This window comes from Varroa destructor, unplaced genomic scaffold (genome assembly GCF_002443255.2).
Source record: "Varroa destructor unplaced genomic scaffold, Vdes_3.0 BEIS01000002.1, whole genome shotgun sequence".
NCBI classification, from domain to species: Eukaryota; Metazoa; Arthropoda; class Arachnida; order Mesostigmata; family Varroidae; genus Varroa; species Varroa destructor.
The window spans coordinates 34,583,267-34,602,360 of record NW_019211455.1 but is presented as its reverse complement, the minus strand read 5'-3'; the positions used below and the strand labels follow the sequence as shown (position 1 = coordinate 34,602,360).

General features: G+C 38.9%; 1 long non-coding RNA gene across 7 annotated transcripts; it reads left to right on the top strand.

Annotated features, from left to right (window-relative positions):
- Positions 1 to 89: 89 nt before the first annotated feature.
- Positions 90 to 18,047, top strand: LOC147757716 (uncharacterized). Of its 7 annotated transcripts, none has more exons than XR_015320004.1 (4): positions 90 to 138; positions 3,167 to 7,003; positions 7,161 to 10,238; positions 11,110 to 18,047. It is a non-coding gene; the product is annotated as an uncharacterized LOC147757716 (long non-coding RNA). The 7 variants fall into 7 exon arrangements; XR_015320003.1 differs by having other exon boundaries at positions 11,097 to 18,047; XR_015320005.1 differs by having other exon boundaries at positions 7,161 to 11,209; positions 12,701 to 18,047.
- The last annotated feature ends 1,047 nt before the right edge of the window (positions 18,048 to 19,094 follow it).

The window sequence follows — 19,094 nt, the reverse complement described above, 5'->3', positions numbered from 1 at the left end:
AGTCATAGAACGGACCTGCCCTCTCCTATCTCGAAGTCACGTGATCAAAACACGAAGAAACCAAGAATGTTTACAAATATAAGGAGACAGACGATTTTAAGTAAATTACATTATGGTTCCGTACCGTCAAACACCCATGTAAGTCATATGAATCATGAGACTGTTGAAATATATCGTCCAACATTCTCTCATAAATCTTTCATAAACTAATTGAAACAAAGCAAATTCATCTTGTTAGTACATGACTGTCAGCAACTAATCTGTCTTGCGGTGTTATCATGCATCTGAGCAACATCTATAACACGTATATGAACCTTCTGAAAATATAGCAAACCGACATTAAAGACGTGTTGCTGTATTTTTAGATAGCCCGCCAAGAATAAACCATGAGAACCCTCAGAACCACCATACGGAGCTTTTTAATATGTTCCAACACTAAACTCATTGACACTTCTTTTATATTTATCCTCATTATGCTAAAAACGGTCAAATTGACTGGTAGTGGTAAGTTCAGCATTAATAAACCATTGCTGCGTGAGTCGATGCAGAGAAATTAACGAACTTTTTCACAACATATGAAGATTGGTTCTGTATAAATTGTCCTTCTTCTAACATAGTTGTAAAAACCATCAGTCAGGTCAGTTTGAGGGCGCCTTGCGCATTTTTCAGTTTAATCCGTTAATACAGTTCCATGTACATAGCCCTCTGTACCTAAATCGTGCCAGCAAGAGTATTATGGCGATGAACAATAGTTGGATACAAATAAATTCCTGTATTTCTAAAGAATGATTTTACTTGAAGATCCTTGAAAAAGTCTTATTAGTCTTTACTGTCACTTTATTTACTTCCAAAATTTACTTCACCTATCTTGACGCAATTTCAATTATATTCTATGGACATGTGTCGTGTATTGGCTCGAATTCACATCTATTTTCGGCATTTAGAGTTAATGTTACAGTGGTTCTAATCATATGATAAGAACAATCCAAACTTGCGCTAAAGTATGCTGTAGCCTTGAAATATATTTCACACATGGAGAAACGTTTGTATATTTAAGAAACTGCTATGTTTGAGGATCAAAAGGTGTCAAAGATAAAAGTAACCTTCGCAGCAAAACACTTTGAATACTATCATACAATTATAGAGATATTTATTATTATGATTACTATTTATTATTATTTTTATTTTTCTCCATACAGTTTCAATAGTTACTAGATTAAGAGCAGCTTTAAACCAGAGTTCTTAGTTTTCGTAAGATCTCATCCATCCTTTATATTCGTAATTTATTCAAACTTTGTGATCTTATTATTATAATAGCAAAGCACGTATACTTATACTAAAACCACATATAATCTTCGCATCGCTACAGCTTATGTTAGAGTTCACATTCAAGTTTTTACTTCATTTAAGCGATACTAGTACCCAAAGAAAAACATTTATGTCCTGGCCGGAGGCGTTATACAGTTTCTGTTTCATCACTTCAGATAATAGTTCGGCAAACGGTCTACTGCTTGAGATGTCGAAGGTTTTTTCTCGCGGCCTCGTTGCAATCCATACAATCTTGTATAATATCACCATTTTACCCAGGTTTTCTTGCATTTGATCATCCACAATAGTGTTTTCGCGGTATTCCTTCTCATATGCACCTTATGCACACTCTCACGAACAGAACCCCTCGGCAAATGCCTCTTTGTGCGCTCTACGTCCTTCGTTACGTACGTGACTATTCGAGTTTTATAGATTTTCATTGTGTTTCTTGTTCGTTTTTTATTACATTTAATAGAACCTTGGCCTTTGAACATCGGCCTATGAAATGGTAACAATATTAGCTTATAATTTTACTACAAGACATGATACGCCATTCACCTGGAAAGGTTCAAGACCACTCAGGTTTGGAAACATTCAGATGAATCACCGTTTTTCTTTTGATTTCACATATAACTGTAAATCTAAGTGTTAGCAGGTGACGTCAAATCTGTTGCCACTTGGAAAAAGGCTACATGGTTGAAATAGTCATGTTGATACTTAAACTGAACTTGGGGATGTCCGTCAGAGCATTACAGGAAGGTGGTTAACAATAAATAATTTTCGCCTTGATTTAGACTGCCTCCATCTTTCGTGCCTCCAACCTCCAAGATATATTGCAACCCGAAATTACAATTTCGTCATTATACTTGTTTTAAATATTTGACGTCGAAGGCAGTCTAAAAAAATAAATAAACGTCATGCACTCTGTAGAGGTTGTTTTCACCCCTTCTGTTGGCCAGGTGCGTTTCAAATAAATACCTATACAGTCCTGTTCGTTTCCTATATCCCTTAAGCTTCGTAACCTTCATCACGTATTTGAAGAAAGTATCGAGCTTACCATGACTTAGATTCTAAATGGATATCCTAGTAATCTTTCAATTTCTTTCCTCCCGTGAAGTGTATGGTACTTCAGTGTATGAGCATCGTCACACATGCTAGTGCTGCATGCATTACATAAGTCATGTGTGCCTTCTTGCTTTACAAAGATATGCTTGAAAACACACATACCCAGTGAATGAGCCAGGTAGCAGGTTAGTTCTCTAACATATTTTCTGTGTTGCTTTCTGAATTCCTGTATTAGCCTTTTAATCATGGTAGGTCCTTATTGTGCTTGCCCACTCTTAGCCTTTGAAAAGTTTTCTCATTATCTTTTAAGTTTCTGAGTTCTAAATCTTACCTTTCCTCAACAATGATGTGCCATGATGCTCTCCTTGTCCAAAGAGCCAGCACTCGCTACGCTTTTCTTAGCTTACTTTTATTATTCTTTGATTCAATAACTTTTGCGCAAACTGGAAATTAGTGGAAAACTGTAAATAAATTAAAAAAGTAGCTTTTTTCTTCCTTAACCAATTTCTTCTTAACTTAAACTTTTCTTCTTAACCAATCTACATACCTTAACCTGCTGAGACTCTGCGCAGCAAAGACACTTTCTTCAACATTCGTTCCAAGTGTGGAGATTCTACTAGCGGGCTGTTTTCTGTTGTTGGAGTCAGTACTTTTCAAGTTAAAGCTAAAGCTCACACATTTTTTTGCCTATAACCTGTATGACTTTTGTGCTGCTAGCTAAAGCTGATGGCTATTTATCATGTTCACCCGGACTTTTGTGATTGGTTAGGTCTATTTTTATTTCGTTTTCCAGTTTCGTCTCGGTCCTGGCAGTGATCATCAATGCCGTCCGATCGTCTGCATGAACCCTCGGACGTGGATAGTCTGACCACTCTGTCATAGACAAGATTCTCCCTTATTGATCCTAAGATGCAACCTTGTAACATTCATGAGTTACAATCGCACTCAATACTATCCTCCGCTAGGTTCTTTGGGTTATTCAGATATATTTGAAAATATTTCTTTTGCCTTCAGCGCGGCTTTAGTTCGGTACATTGAAGGCATTTTTAAGAAGATAGAACAGAAATACCTTGATATTTTCAGCACCTTTAGTTCCTTTTGGTCGTGCTTCAAAATCATATAATGATCGACTATACCTAAACCAGAACTGGTTCTGTTCTTTTCACTATTTCACTAGACAGCCCCTGAATGATAAGCGTTTGAAGTGCCCCACTTACTGTACGAACGAGGCAGAGTAGCTTGTGTGAAGTCGGTTATCCAGCAAGCTTACCAACAGGTTTTGGTATGAATACCAATCTAGCACCCTTCCATTGGTTCGCAAAATATTTTTTTTTTTATAATTTAGTGGCCATTTATCGGAAGATCTCCAGGTAGTTAGTTTGCAAGTGCCTCACAGTTTTCTATGGTATCCCAGTCAAGTGCACTGCTTTTCGACTACTATTCTGCTACTTACCTCCAGAATCTCTTTCTACGTCAGTTCAGTACTGCTTTTTTTCGCTTTCTTCGCCCTTGATACATCGGACGTAATTTTTCGACTGTCTCGCTGCATTTAAGAGTTCAGAAGGCGCTCCATGTAGTTTAGCTCAGACTATCTTTTAGCCTTCTGTCCACTTATCGCCTTCTATTTCTGCTCTTTGTTCCGCTCAAGCTCCTTGCTTATAGTTTTTCCCCTAGCCGTGCTTCAAATCTTTCTGACTCTGTTAGAACCATGCTTAGCTTCTTTTGTCCTCTATTACTTAGGCTTTCACCTGTTGGTAATGAAATGTATCGAAGTCTTCGCGTCTTGGCAAGCGGCCGCACGCTCCGTGCATTCCCGTGGTCAGGCTTCACAACGTTCGGCAGCTCCGCCGATTGCGTTCTTTAGTATCTTCTTATTCAGCACCCTATGGCTCTTTTTGTTCAATGAAAACTTCGTTTTAATTCGTTGCCCGTCTCACCTCAGCTACGTATATATTAGGTTTGTGAGATTTCTGGGCTCTCTAGCTCATATGGGAAATGCCATTTTCCAGTTCTCTCTGGTAGTTAATCCGTCAAGAATCCGTAAATATCCTGTCCCCTTATATAGAAAATGGGATTAAGTTCGTCACTGATTAAGTGGAGGTCCCTTCTAACCAACCATTTAAAAAGAAACGTTTCTTTTAGCATGGTGTATATATTAATACGGAGTCGATGGCAACTGCGTTGAAAATTCCTGCAACCACTACTTTGTCGTTTTCATTTAAACTATTCTCTGGGTCATAAAGAAACTTTAAGACGTTTTCAGACCAGAGTTTTGGAAGATGTATACGTTCTGCAAACTAAACAAAACCATTACCTCCCTTAATGCCCTAGACGTCAGTCTTGCTACTATTCTAATAGGTGACCACATCTTTGTTGTCATCGGCCGGCCCTGTTATTTTGGGCTCTGGTAGCTCTAGATCTTCAAGCCACTTTCGTGTTTTGCCATAACATATTCTTATACTATAAATAACAGTTGAGCCCGTGTCTTCACTTAAGTTTTGGCTTTAACATGCTGCCTACACATTAAGCAGGGCATCATGATTCATAATGGATATGTGGCCCTCACCCTTTCGTGCAAATCCGTCCTTTTTTGCTATCAAGTTTTGTGCTTACTACTTTAATGTCGACTTTTTGTGGATTAATGCTATCAACTTTTTCTTCGGGACAGTCGCGTACCCAGTGGCACATCCTTAAACAGTTAAAATAGTACTGCAGTCCATCTACTTCATTTAACTTTAGGAGGAATTTTCGGTTTCTTGTTTGGAAAAACCCTTTCATTTGGAGTCCTGAGCGGTTCAGGCCGATAACCTATTTGTCGATCTAGGAGCCATTTCTTGAAACTCTGAATCATTCTGCCCCAGCTTCATCTCCTTCTGCCCCTTGGTTTGCTTACCGTCTCTACTACCTTCTGTGCTTATAATAGCTTGCTAATGGGCTCCAAAAAGACATTTTACCACTTTTGTGTGTTTACTGTGATTTAGCTTGGCATGTGAGTGGATGACTAAGATGATCCCTTAAGGAATCATCCCCATTCTTTGAAGCCGATCTTTTTCTGCAAAGAATTGGCAAATCAACAATAATGCCAATTTCGGCTTCCACTCCTGAAATTGCAGATCTGCGAATGCCTTGATCGGCGTTGGACTCAATGCGGTCCATTAGGACGGCATGCCTAGCGACGACAGTTCCCGTCTTTTCTTCTAAAAGTCATGGTTTTGTCATTGACATTGAGTGCTTAAAGAAATTCGAAACTCGTTTGAATTGCTGGGCGATTTATACACGGTTACAAGGCCGGCAGTGCCTTACGTGCTGAAGTACAAAGAATATATGAAGCATTAAGAAGCACTATTGCTATAATAAGCGCGGTGAATATCACACAAACAGATCGAGGGACCGCAACGTAACATGGATCCGATTCATCTTCTATTTTTCCAAAGCATGAGACTGAGAAACAACAAAAGAAGGCTGCATCGAGGCAGTCATGTAAACTAGTGACTTAGAGTTCTGTGCGCTAAAAGTCTTTGCTAAAAAAGTAAAAAAAAGTGAAATATTTTTTTTTGTATGAACAAATATCTTCCTAGTATTTACTAATGCTTGCTGACTTACAACGAGAATATGGTAGTGAGCACTCATATTCATTCATCGCCAATTAAGGTAAATCATTATCTTTTAGGATTTAAATTTGCACTCAACCGAATCAGTTTTACTGATTTCTCTTAATTTAAATCCATGAATGCGGATGCCGAACTCACACTGGCTTAATGGGCTGGCATATCTTTTTCGCTAATTGTGTAGTCTCGTAAGAGCTTGATATGGCTTATTTATTGATAGCCTTCCTTCGTCTCTCCTCTATTCACGTCTTTTTTTAAAAAGGTAAACACCTACTGTATCAACAGAAGTGTCATATGTTTTAGAACACGATTTCATTAAACTTAGTGTTAACATGCTATTAGGAACCTTTTCCGTATCGGCCATCTAGGGTATTCATGTTCTACCCATTCACAGAAGGTTGTTAGTAGTAGACCACTCAAACATGGCATCGTATGCCTCTGATAAGGCTTTGTTGCGGTAATCTTTGCTATTGACTCGAGCGAACGCTTAAATATTATTGAATTACTTAATGGTTAGCAGTACAAAAAATTTACCCATTTTTCGTACCGGCTAGAAGTTGACTAAACTACGACATGAAGAAACAAGCCATGCGGTAGAAACTGAAGGCTATAATGATAATTTATATTCATAACTTCAAAAGATATAGTGCAACGCTTTGAATTTTGAGTAGTTGTGCGACACTGATTTGTACACAAATAAGATATCCACATGTCACGCTAACTAAAGTTGTATACTTGCTGTGCTTCAACCGCACCCCTTCGAGGTAGATGTTGAAGTAACCGTTGCGTCTTCTCACAAGTGAAGCAGAAATGTCATTTTCTTTGCCGCCTGTATTCTCTCTTGTTAAAGCTTGCTTCTACTTCTACTCATCGTATTGTTTGTTCAGAAATATGACGACTTCACCAATTTTCGTCACTTAGAAGACCCCGACGCAGCTTTAAATGACGCTGTAATGTACTGAAAGACTCGTATATTGGATTAATTTATCATAATGTGATTCGTGAATTCTATAGTAAACGTGGTAAGTTGAGCTCGCATTAGATTATCGTGGGTGTCATTTCACTCCTTACTTATATATTGGAAGTTGGCAATCTTAATGTATTGGAAAGAGATCCTCACATGAAATTGGCCACAGACATGACATCATTGCCTACTGTTATATGGGTTCTGAGTTGCAGTTTGGAACCATCGCAACTACTAAAGCTTACCGAATTCGTCTTCTGCGTGCGGAGGGAAGTTCCTTTTCCATTTTCCTCTGAAAGGTGAAAACGAAGCGGTGTTCGCCAAACAAACCTCTCCAAACCAAGCCTGAAAATTTCCGAGAACGCCGGAACGTGCTGCGAAATTTAAATTCCAGATGTCTGGGAGCTAAAAACTTAAACTTCGGCAGCACTATAGCGGTTCTGGGGCTCCCTTCACCGCAGCAGCGGTGTCGATCAAAGATACAACGCAGATGACAGTGCCCTCTAACGCCATTGCTTTTACGTGTCACCTCCTCCCTCCCTTCGTTGGAAAAAAATACGCGCGTAGTGCTGTTGTGCCTAATTTTTACTTAAATTCGGTAATGACCAAGCGCGTAGCTGGTGCTTTTATCGCTGTTCGCTACAAGGTACTGTATATGGCGAAACAGATTAACTTTAGTCACATTCTGTATCATAATAATAAATTCACTAGTACTGTAGTGTGCTATACGTTTGTATGAATAACGCTGTTTTTTACTGGGAGTTCACCACTATTCACCACCGCATTTTTCCTCTCGTTGGCAATGGCAACTACATCATCCACCTGTGTACTTCCATCTGGGAGAAATGTATACAAAAACTTTTGAAAAGTTATTTGCGTTTACCACAAAGTGGTATCGGGTACCCTCGATACGTTTAGCTATTAAATTAAAGTTTACACGGCCGCCGCTCTACTCCAACGTCTTAACAATATATATTTTGAACTTCCGAGATACACCGAGATTTTAAAGTCCATATACCTTTTTCTAACGCGATACGACATTTTTGAGCTCGTCAAAGTGCAGAGACAGAACCCTATCTCTAAATTCGGATAGGATGGTAAGGATTTCAGTGAGCAGAAGCAATTTTAATAAATATTGCGGATTATGGATTATGCAGTACGAACTACCAGTATTTGCACAAAAATATTGTATGTAATTAAAAGTAATTTCCAAAAATCCTATTGGTAATGATACATCATTAGCTTTGATCGATCAAGCACCGTAGACACTCAAATCAAAATATAAGCTTTAAACCTTTCTAAACAATTTCCAATAAAAGGAGTTGAAAGCTGAACCTCAATAGGAAGAAACGGGCTGCATGGTTGGGCGAGCTCACCATACATTATCTACAATGGCACTCATTTTTAGCTCCCACTGTAAATACTCAATAAGAGTGGACTAATTTTGTTTGGGTGCATAATCACAACTTCGTGCTCTCGCACATTGGCCTTCTATATACTTCCTTGAAAAGCAAATATGCTTTCACAATCACGCACATATGTCGCTCAGGCGCAAGAGTAGGTGGGTAAAATAAGACATTCTTAATTATCATTAACTTGTTATTGTCTTGACTAACGTAGACCAGTCTTGTGCGAATGGCGTGCAAATTCTACACTGAATGTTTTCGCGAATCGTTGTGTGCAGCTTTTCAATGGATAAATATTCTTTATATAGGCTTTATACAGGTTGCGGGAGGTTGACTCTATAATAAAATGTTGAGGCAATTTTTTTAATATGAGCGGGTGTATATAAACTCATTAAAATGGAAGAGCTGGCTAGAAGCAGAACGTCTGTTTGACAATATAACTTAGCGAACTTTTGTCTGTTTATGTACTCAAATCAGCTTATACTACTCTTTACTAATTATGGTGGTAATGTTTCCATAACGTATATCTGTAAAATCTCCGAGCGGCCAAAAACGCTTTTCTTTTTTTATTTCATCAAGGATTGTGTCTGTTCTAATATGTCATAACGATAAAGAGGCTTGCAAATAAGCCCACGTCAGTGATGTGACGTGGGCGTGTTTAAATGCGTGTGTGTTTAAATGCAGCATTAAATCATCAGGTCTAGATATGAATCTTAAAAAGAAAACGAAGCACGTGAGAATATAATTGTTTTATCATTTATAATCAAACCGCACACTTTCAAATCTTATCTCTGTAAATCCGAAACAAGTGAAATCACTTCTCAGAAAAACTGAAATGCTTCATGAAGGCGGCTATATATTTAGCGATTTTAGTCACACAGTAGGCAAGATCTTCTTTCACGCTGTCCCGAATTTCAATTCGGGGAGTGTTTAATCAGCGTTTATGATGTTTAACTTCATTAAACCTCATTACTTAAAAACGTTTTTAACTAAAACAAATTTGAAGGGGTCCATAATTCACAGTGGCGTATTTCAGGAATTTACAAGCAAGGAGAGCAGCTGCCGTGCGTGTATGTATAGTTTTTTTTTGTAATACGCAATCGATTTCGCATTTTACAACGTCTAGAGACAATTCTTTTTACCCGTAGTCATTGTCGTTACCACCGCCATCATGCCGCCGCTAATAAATAACATATCATTTAGCATTCTCATCATCAATCTATCGCTATTCCTGCACTTCGCTGAGTTAATGTTCAGTTGTTCGATTATACAAAGTACTATCTTGCCGTCGTTGCTGTCGTTGCCGTCATTTTCGGTATTACTAATGAATATATTCGGTAGCGGAGGTCCGCAGATTCAAATCGTTTCGCTGTTCCTTTGCTCGCTAAGTGAGCACACACAATTTGAGCGCACGTTTGCCTGCGTACGCAGGAATTCCTCACGTATACTATCGACTTCATCAGCGGCAGCGCTAGGAATGACAAAAACGGAATTCGAGTACATCTTTTTTCTTCATAAGAATTAATCAGCCTCGAATGTATAAAAAAAACTCGAGAGTACAAATAACGCTTAGTTGTCCTCCCTTTCTAAAACATTGGATATGAAAGATATTAGCTATATTAGCTCTAGCTAACGCTACTATCCAAAATCATGAAATAACTCTTCTATCTCAATTGTTAGTAGTGTCTGGGATGAACGAGACCACTTCGCAAAACGTCGATGAAAAAAATTTTGCAGAATCGACGAATTTGAATATGTGGCGAGACGATCTGTCTGCTGAAGCTTCCTGAACAGACATCAACATCAACAGCAGCATCGAGTAGAGGCAAAAAACATCAAACACCTTTTTGAGCACGGGCAGCCGTCAAAGATCCTTGATTCAATGAGGTTAGTCAGTCACTGGCGGCTGAATGCAGAATCTTTACCTATCGCCAAACTATCTGCGGTATAGCGCAGACAAGCGAACCTATTGAGGAACTAAGTAAAGTGGTTGGCTACTACGCATCTCTTTAAGTGCGTTACCATAGTAACTATGTCAGAGATATATATATATAATGCTGCCACGCTAACCCAAAGTCCAGTATTGACACAAAGTATTATTGATATTGATAAATAAAGAATTAAGTATTATTATTAAGATGAATAGTTACTTGTAGGATTGCCCGCCGTTTCACAGGTACGTTAAAATAACTTAACATTGGTGCAGTTAGAATCACTCCTGTTGGCCTCCTAGTGGGTCCAAGTCTTTGGTGCTATGTATGAAATTAGTTGTATTCTGAGAGCCTGCTCACAGAGGACAAATAACTTTCATTGCCAAATAAGCTTTACAATTCCATCGTAATACATCGAAATTTATGTCTAACCTTATTTACGATATCTTTATGACAAAAAAGTGAAGACTTTTTATCGTTACAAGCCGCATATTAGCTATATAGGCACTGCAGAAAAAAAAAGCGCAAAAACAGGGTAGGTAATGCAATTTTTAAATTTGTCAATGAAAAAGTATGTCCTAGAAATTAACATTGCTGGATCGAAACAGTAAATTGGCTACAAACTATCACTGACAGAAGCAGCAATTTTATTAGCGAAAAATATAAAAATCTTGAAGCAGGCGAAAAGTGACAAGCTACCGTCGCTGCTACCCGCTTTCAGTGCCATAAACAGAAAAGAACTGCCGGTAGCGACGGTGCTTTGATTTTGCACTTCCAGTGTCAATATGAACATTTCTCTAACATAGTTTTTTAGGATAATTTTTTAGATTCAGCGCAAAGCAACTTTACAACATACCTCACAACGGCTGTAACGGTGTTGATACTGACGCCACCAAATCGATTATCAAGCCTCATCTACCCTAAAAGGTACTCACTATTACTACTGAACGTTGACGGAGGACAAGCAGAATTTGCGTTTCTCGGTTGACGGTATAAGTTCAATGTATGTTTTACTCTGAATAAAAAAGCGAGTACGATAGAATACTCAAAATGGATGACTTTACCGACGGCGGTGATTGCGAGCTGACTCTAGTTGGTTTAACCAATAAAAGGTTTCGTGGCGCATACTGGCATATAAATAGCTTCTTGAGCGATGCAATGAAACAAGTTACAAGAACCAAGAAACAAGCACCACTAGTTACAGTCTTCGCAAGAGGTCTGTCCGTTGAGCTTCAGCAACTTGCTAGTCATCTTGAAAATCCGATCGATTGTCTTAAAACTTCTTTAAAGGAGAGTGCGTTACATGTAACAGGCCCATACTTGAAGCGACTATAAGGAAATGTGGCAGCAGCTGAAATAGCACCAGCTACTTGAAAAGAGAAAAAAAACGGTAACACCAACCGCTAAAAGCGACTTCCAAATGTTTATAACAGAAACGTCATCGGCAACAGTCTGGATACCGCCCATGGCACTTTAACAACGTCCACGACGCATTGCCACGACCTAATTTATTCGACGCTTAGTACCGATGGCACTTATTACATTCCATCCACAATCCAAAAAAAGGTAGAAGTTCTTGCTTAGATTTACTTAGGCTTGTTTTAATTAAGGTCATTTAGCTCAGTAGGTGCTGTTGTTATTCTCTATCGGCTTTAAATGGCTAGACAAAGATTGTCAAGCTTCTTACCAATAACTTGTTTTAGTTTAAGGTCGTTTTGTTTATTAGTTATAAGTCACTAGTGAAACCGAAGCCAAGACTGAAAATCGAATAGAAGTGATGACGGCAACATTAACTGATAAAGCCAAAGCATATTAAGGTGATAATTAAACATGTTAAAACAGATTAAAGTGTCCTGTTGGGATAACTATTTAATTGCACGTTATTTTCGTTTGCTGCTTGACTAAAGCAATTGGCGTTTTGACATTGGCGGATTATTATGGATGAATAACGGATGAATATTTAAAAGTAATAGCTTTTGCGAAGCTAAAACCATTGATTGTTAATGGCTTTCCATTAAATAAAACAATCAATTTGTGTGGTGGAATATCAGCTTCTCTGTTTCGCGGAAATATATATGTGCGTCTTGGTATGCAAGTGAACTTGAAGCCTTACTTTTTACTGTTAAGTTTTACATGCATTAAACTCTCTAGCACTTAATTATTCTGTTACGATTACAAAAGCTTATCATACCTGTCACCATGCCATCGTCAGTGAAATGTTTTAGCTGAATCGCGAGCAACATAAGTCCCATTCTTTTACTCACTTCAAAATTATGAAATCATAGTACATTACATAGCGCAGAATTTGTGCTCTACGATCATTGAAAATTGCACACTCGCGTAACGTTGTACCGAAGCGCTACATAGAAGGTGCATACTACTTGAGTAAGCCCTTAATACAAAAGATTTTTGCTGCAGGAGGAAGCCATCCTCGACCAGCTTCATTGGAAAAATGAGAATATTCTTACCGCTTATTCGAGTACGCTGAAGCGCGTAACCATTAAAAATCAGCGATTCCGCCCCAGAAGAATCATCCTAAACAGCTAATAGCTCTTGTAAGAAGTATTAAATGGAAATCTAAAACTTGGCAGCGAAGATCATCGAACAAACAGGTTGGTATAATCGGATCAAGTCTCTGCGTCGATTTGCCAAACGAGGTGGCTTCTTTTGCAAAATTCCACCTACTGTCATCATATTTCTTTTAATTAATGCCCAACACTGCAAAATTATTTTTTATATGAAGAAAAAGAAATGGCTTTCTGGCACCGAAATCTGCATGCAGCGGCGGTACACAGAAAAGTAAAAAAAAAAAACTCTGTTAATCAAAGTATGAATTCTCTGCTACTTCTAACAAATTTAAAGTAAATTGCAAAAACATGTTCGTTTCTGCTTCAATTCGTTTGACGTGTTTTCGTGTATGATTTGTGCTCGGAGAACGTATTGCCATCGCCTTTTTGTTCCCACGTGGTGGGCGAAATGTATAGCCTGGATTCGATGCAATCATTATATTTAATAACACACAAGAAAGGATATTATCGCATATTTTATATGGCCAATATCTTGCCTAAGACAATGCATTTGAGTACATCTAAAAAATATGACAAGTTAATCACTGTCGCGTTCAAGCCCTGGCTCTATACCGAATATAAACACCCACCGAAAATGCTCATCACTGGTAAAGATAAATAATGCATTAACTTTTTCAATGAAAAAGGGGGATATATCTGTCACAAGGCGTTTATCGCCATATTATAGGTTTCGGGAACGCTTCTAAAGCCGTGTACCAAATCGAAGCATTTTGGCGAACTCTGAGGTCACCTTTAAATCGGCACTTTATGCAGTATAACACTGAAAAATAGATCGGTGTGTTGTTGCGTTATTTTACGTGGCGATATAATGCTGGACTTCATAGTTGGCAGGGTTTGCCGAATTTGGCGATGCAAAAAAAAACAAAAATAGAAGTTTTCGCGGCTACAATTGAAAAAACTGCGCGAGCTTCAAGCATTAGGCTAACATTCATAGCAGGAGAGCTCGTTGGAGTTTGTCGTCAATTATCGATATTCGAGAATCGTTCTCATACCACATAGCCAAGCCAAGTGTTTAAAAAGATACCAATCCAATCCACAGGTCCGCCCGCAAAATAAAGAGACCTGAACCAGGTCGAGAAGGTGAAGAAGCTCTTAAAAAACTTCCTACTAAGCGGGCTTAAGTCGGTAATATGTCCATATACGCAGCAGCAATGCATTATTTTGAAGACAAGCTGACAAAAAGTTGGAAGCTAAGTACTGATTTGGCAGTAGGGACAGAGATGACTAGTTTGGTCATGGTATCAAAAACTATGAGAAGGAAGTACAATATAAAACAATATACACATGATTGAAGAATAAAAAACATATTTATTTTCGTCCTAGTTGTTCTGCTTGTATTACGCCTAGAATATAACATTTACGAGTAGACGTTTGTCACCACCATTGTGGCCCAAATTCGCTAGTCTGTTCTCGCCATAATCATCGTATCTCTAGCGCATGTCACCGACGGTTTGTTTGACAGCAGTAGCTTGCCCGCATAGCGACGGCTCCTGCTGTAGGTGCGAGCTCCTTTTACAAACAGGGCGATATCGGAAACTTTGCCTGTGCTGTCAGCGGTATCCTCTGTAGTGAACTCGCTGCTGCTGCCGACGACACAGACTCCACGATTCGGATGTAAGTCGCATAGAACAGAATTGAAAATTACTACTCGTTTCTGTTTCGCATGAGCTATTGTAGTTCCGTTAGTGAACTGCTTCTCGCTCGTCGCGGGTAAAATGCATTGAGTGCTACATGACTGAGCACTAATAAAACCGTTTGATTAATAGAGAGGAACAGAGAAAGCCAAGACTTTCCGTTTACGCACTTAGAGCATGATCGTTCACCTGTTATCTCGTACCGACCACTCGTTCACTAACTTCACTTGGCATTTGGCGAAGCGGTGTCGAAAACAGTTCCTGTCCGAAAATCCTTCGTTCAACGAGTAATCATTACAACTGTGTTTGACCGAGTTTTACAGTTTTACTTATTTAATACGAGTCATTAACGGAACCACACGATTTAAGTGAAAAAGACTTGCACAGCTTTTTTTTTTGTTTTGTACATTTAAGCTATCGGCTTATAGTACGATGAACCGAACACTGATGGTTTTATCTGAGTGTATTAGACAAGCATTACCAATCTAATTTATTTCCAAATGTTGTTGTTCGGTACATGACTTTTTAGGGCGTCAACTCTAAGTTCGCAAAACTGATTGTTTGCTGTAAAAGCCATATCGAGCAGCGCCGCTGACGTTTTGGCTTATGTAGGTGATGACGACGTTAACGATGGGTGTTGCGAGAATTGTTTAATCTGCATTGGTATCGACGCAGTTAGATTTACAGATTTTCTGAGAAAGTGACTCAAAAAGGCCGGTGGATCTAATGGCTTTAAAGAGATGATTTTCTGTATTTTTTGTCAACGCAGTTGACAGTGTAATTCTTTTTATTAAATACAGAGATGTGGATTCAGCACCGGATGAAGCCTTAATATCTATTACTATTCAATGCCACACTATATAATAAATATGCAAAGCGCTTCTATTTTACCCAAGTCAAAAGAATAACACTGCAGCTGTGTGACTGTGTGTTGGCCGCTTTCTATTTATTTCCCGCCTTCGAGATCTTCGGTAAGCGTCATAGTTCCGTGAGAAGCAGTTTTCACGAAAAAATTATATTCTCGAACCTGAGTTCCATTGAACTTGTAAACTTTGCGATGTACGTGCTCACCCACCCTAACTCCTCAACAACTACAATGGCAACGACAATGGTTACAATTATGTATTGATTTGAAGCAGCTGCTGCCGCTGCTACTCTTTACCTCGACTAGGAGTTAAAAGGTGTAGAATGCAAAAGGACCCAGAAGTAAGAGTAGCAAGCGACAGTACGAAGACAAAGCAGGTCCCAGCACAAACTGCGACGATCAGTAGCAGTAACAACAGTGGAAAGATGGCTATGATCAGGGCACTTCTTCTTTAAGGCAAAAAAACGTCACTTCAACAAATAATCTCGGCCATTTTTTGGTACACCGCAATCTAATTCGATTATTTGCGTAAGCAGTGTTGAAGAAGGTGTTGCAAATCTAAAACCAATTTGGCCCATAAGTGGCGAATTCATAGATTATGTAGTAGTAGTTCATTTCAACGGTCAACCACTTAACACAGAGAATTCACTCTTAAAATCGTACGGTGCCAAGTCGAAAGCAGACCTGTTCTTTCGAGTTAAAACTCAAATAATGTACAGTCTTGTACTCTCTTTATAAAAAAGTCGTCATTCTGATTTAACACAATCTAAACACGAATAGGGGGTGACTGTGTTCAACATAGCCCTCCTTTTCATTTCCGTCGAATTTGTTTGCTTATTACCGCTAGATACGTAGGCGACGTTGGACGCAAAACGGTGACAGCAATAGCAACGACTAGTATATTCGGCTGCACCCGAGCGCGAGCTATAACTTTCCTTTTTTTTTATATTTTTTAAACATGAACTACAATAGTTGTATTCTACGTTTATTGACATCCTAAAAGGCTTATTGCAATCATGTGAGCGTGTTGCTTGCGAATGGCTCATAAACGTATTTTACCTATTTGAAGATTTAAGCAACCCACGTCAGCAACCTTTGACAGTTGTAGACAATCAAGAACATTTCGGAAAAAACGGCCTTCGTCGAATTCGCACATTTTTATTCAATCGATGAAAAACGTTCTGCTACATATTTGTGAAGCTACGTGTGACTTTATCAAGATTAACGAATTGAAACTGTCAACACGCACCAATACACGCGACATTGGACTGTTGACAAAAAAATATTTCTGCCTGCACAAATGCACAAAATACCTGCACATGAAGTCCTTTTTTTTATATATATACGAGCGACTAAAATAAGTTCTTTAGCGTTTTCCCCTGCCCTTTTATACATATGGTAATAGTTTGTGCTGGATAATCCGTGATCCGTAAAATTTCAAAGAATTTTGCAGCAGTTCGGTATAGCTGTATGTTAACTACCACCAAACTTAAGCACAGTTTTTTCAATTTTTTTTGAGCAAAATTGCAGTCATCTTGATTAGCATCGTCCAATTTAAATAAGAACCAGCGGTAACAGTAGTTACGCTATGGCCACTCTTTTCCCATTTGTATATTTATAAGAGAAGAACCTAGAACTAGTAGGCAGTGGGCTTGACGGAACGATTTAACGGTTAAGTCTGAGCTCCGAACTTGGCTCACATGAAACAGGTGCTGCCCTAATTATGTCCGGGCATACGTAAGTTGTAATACCTAAAAAAAAAAAGAGCACTTTTCGTAGTCTTCTTACAGAAACGCTAAAATTTTACGTCAACTCTAATAAGAGTCTATTCTGTCAACGATAATTTATTATTATCCTAGCGAGAGTGGTATTACATAATAACAGAAATATTTATAGCAATAAATGTTGAATGCGCCCTCATAATACTGACATAAGCTCTCTACAATAACAAATGTACCATTTAATGGGATAAAACCGTACTGTTTTTCCAAATAGGTTACGCCGAAACAGTTAGTTCACGATGACTAAACTAGGCCAGGATTGCGCGATTTCTAATAGTCGATATGAGCTTCATAAGTGTAACATATACAGGTGACGCATTTACAATACAAAGTCTTGAAGATATGCGAGGACCAAGAATATTAACGTTAACACGTTCGACGACGTGTTCGCATATACGAAGTGTGAGCTCCCTGTAATGCACATGACCTAGATGGAGAACTGATACGGTGAGGTGCTAACGCCGATGTCCACGTGTATGATGTATATAGCGGAGACGTAAAATAATACGGAAAAGAAAAACATCGAGCATGCTGTCTCCGATCGTTCTGTAAAACACGTAATAAATGAGGAAAATCTGTCGAATATTCTATTTTGCTCTAATTTTTGTTGTTGTGATTGATGATGCGTTGGCGGCGGCGCCGTTCTATCTCATAAGCAATAGTTGTGGAGTAGTGTAGCTACCGTGTTCTTCCTTTCCTGCGTTTAAATGAGGAGTACAAATTATATACACTCATAAAATATTCGATAGAATTGCGAGACATTATTTTACAAACATTATTAATCTTCGTACTGCCTCATTAGATTGTATCAGATAGTGGATCACTTTATGACATGTTTATAATTATAGTTTTTGTAATTTTTCTAACCAGAACGAAAGGTACTTTATGAAACTGGCCCCACATCGGTTTTCGATACATCAGGAAATAAACAGATCCCAATGAGTCTCGTCGATGATTGTCTCGAAATTTCAACTGAAAGACATTATCTATTTTCGTTAGTAGACAGCAACGTTAACGAAACGTCCGACCGAGGACCGCAATCCTTTACAAAATGCAGTTGTGGTCGGAATGTTTATCAGCGGAAATATTGCGTAGCGAGATGCTAAAAGCTGGCACAGATGAAACAGCGTGCAGAACGTTGTTGGACTATAGTCACTCCTACCCCTGCAGGGTAGATCAATCGTTGAGCGCAGGATTGGTTTTGAATATTTCAGACATTTTCAAGCAGGCGCTGCAAGTGACCAGGAACTAATTGACGATACACGGAGGTGTGCATTGTTATAAAATTACTTGGGCCTACAAAGACCAACTACTGTATCGAGCGATTCAAGGCACGAGGATGACGACTCAAAGACTTCCCGCAAAGGAACGCGGTATAAACTGATAACGACATGCCTCAAGGCCGTATTCAATAGCAATCGAATGCAGATTGCCGTAAGGAACGAGTTTCGCTAAGGAAAAAGTTGCCGGCCAAGAGTTTTGATGATTACATATCGTCCTTATGCAAATTACAGGGGGGATGTGCGTTTATGTGATGTGCGTTTGAGATGACAAATATGGGCCAGATGAAGCCGTTAAGGGGCAAATGATCGTGGGCATGTTGATGCGAGTTAGAAAGAAGCGACTATTTGTAGAAAAGGACGACATTTCACTGGAAGGGGCCATAGAGATAGAGGGGAGGATAGACGGAACGTCTGAAGGGTCAGGACGATTTGTGGGACGCGTGACAGTGGTAAGCCAAATCCGACCAAGAATGTAAAATCCATCGAAGTAATATCTGGCCAAGAATGCTCCGTTGCCGTAGTTGTTAAGCTTTACAGCATGATACGTGGGCAATGGCATGTCTTGACTCTACAGAAGTTGTGCATATGGTTAGATTATTTAAATCTAACCGAGACCGGTGAAATTTCTAATAGATACAGGAGCAGTACTAACGGTAGTAAG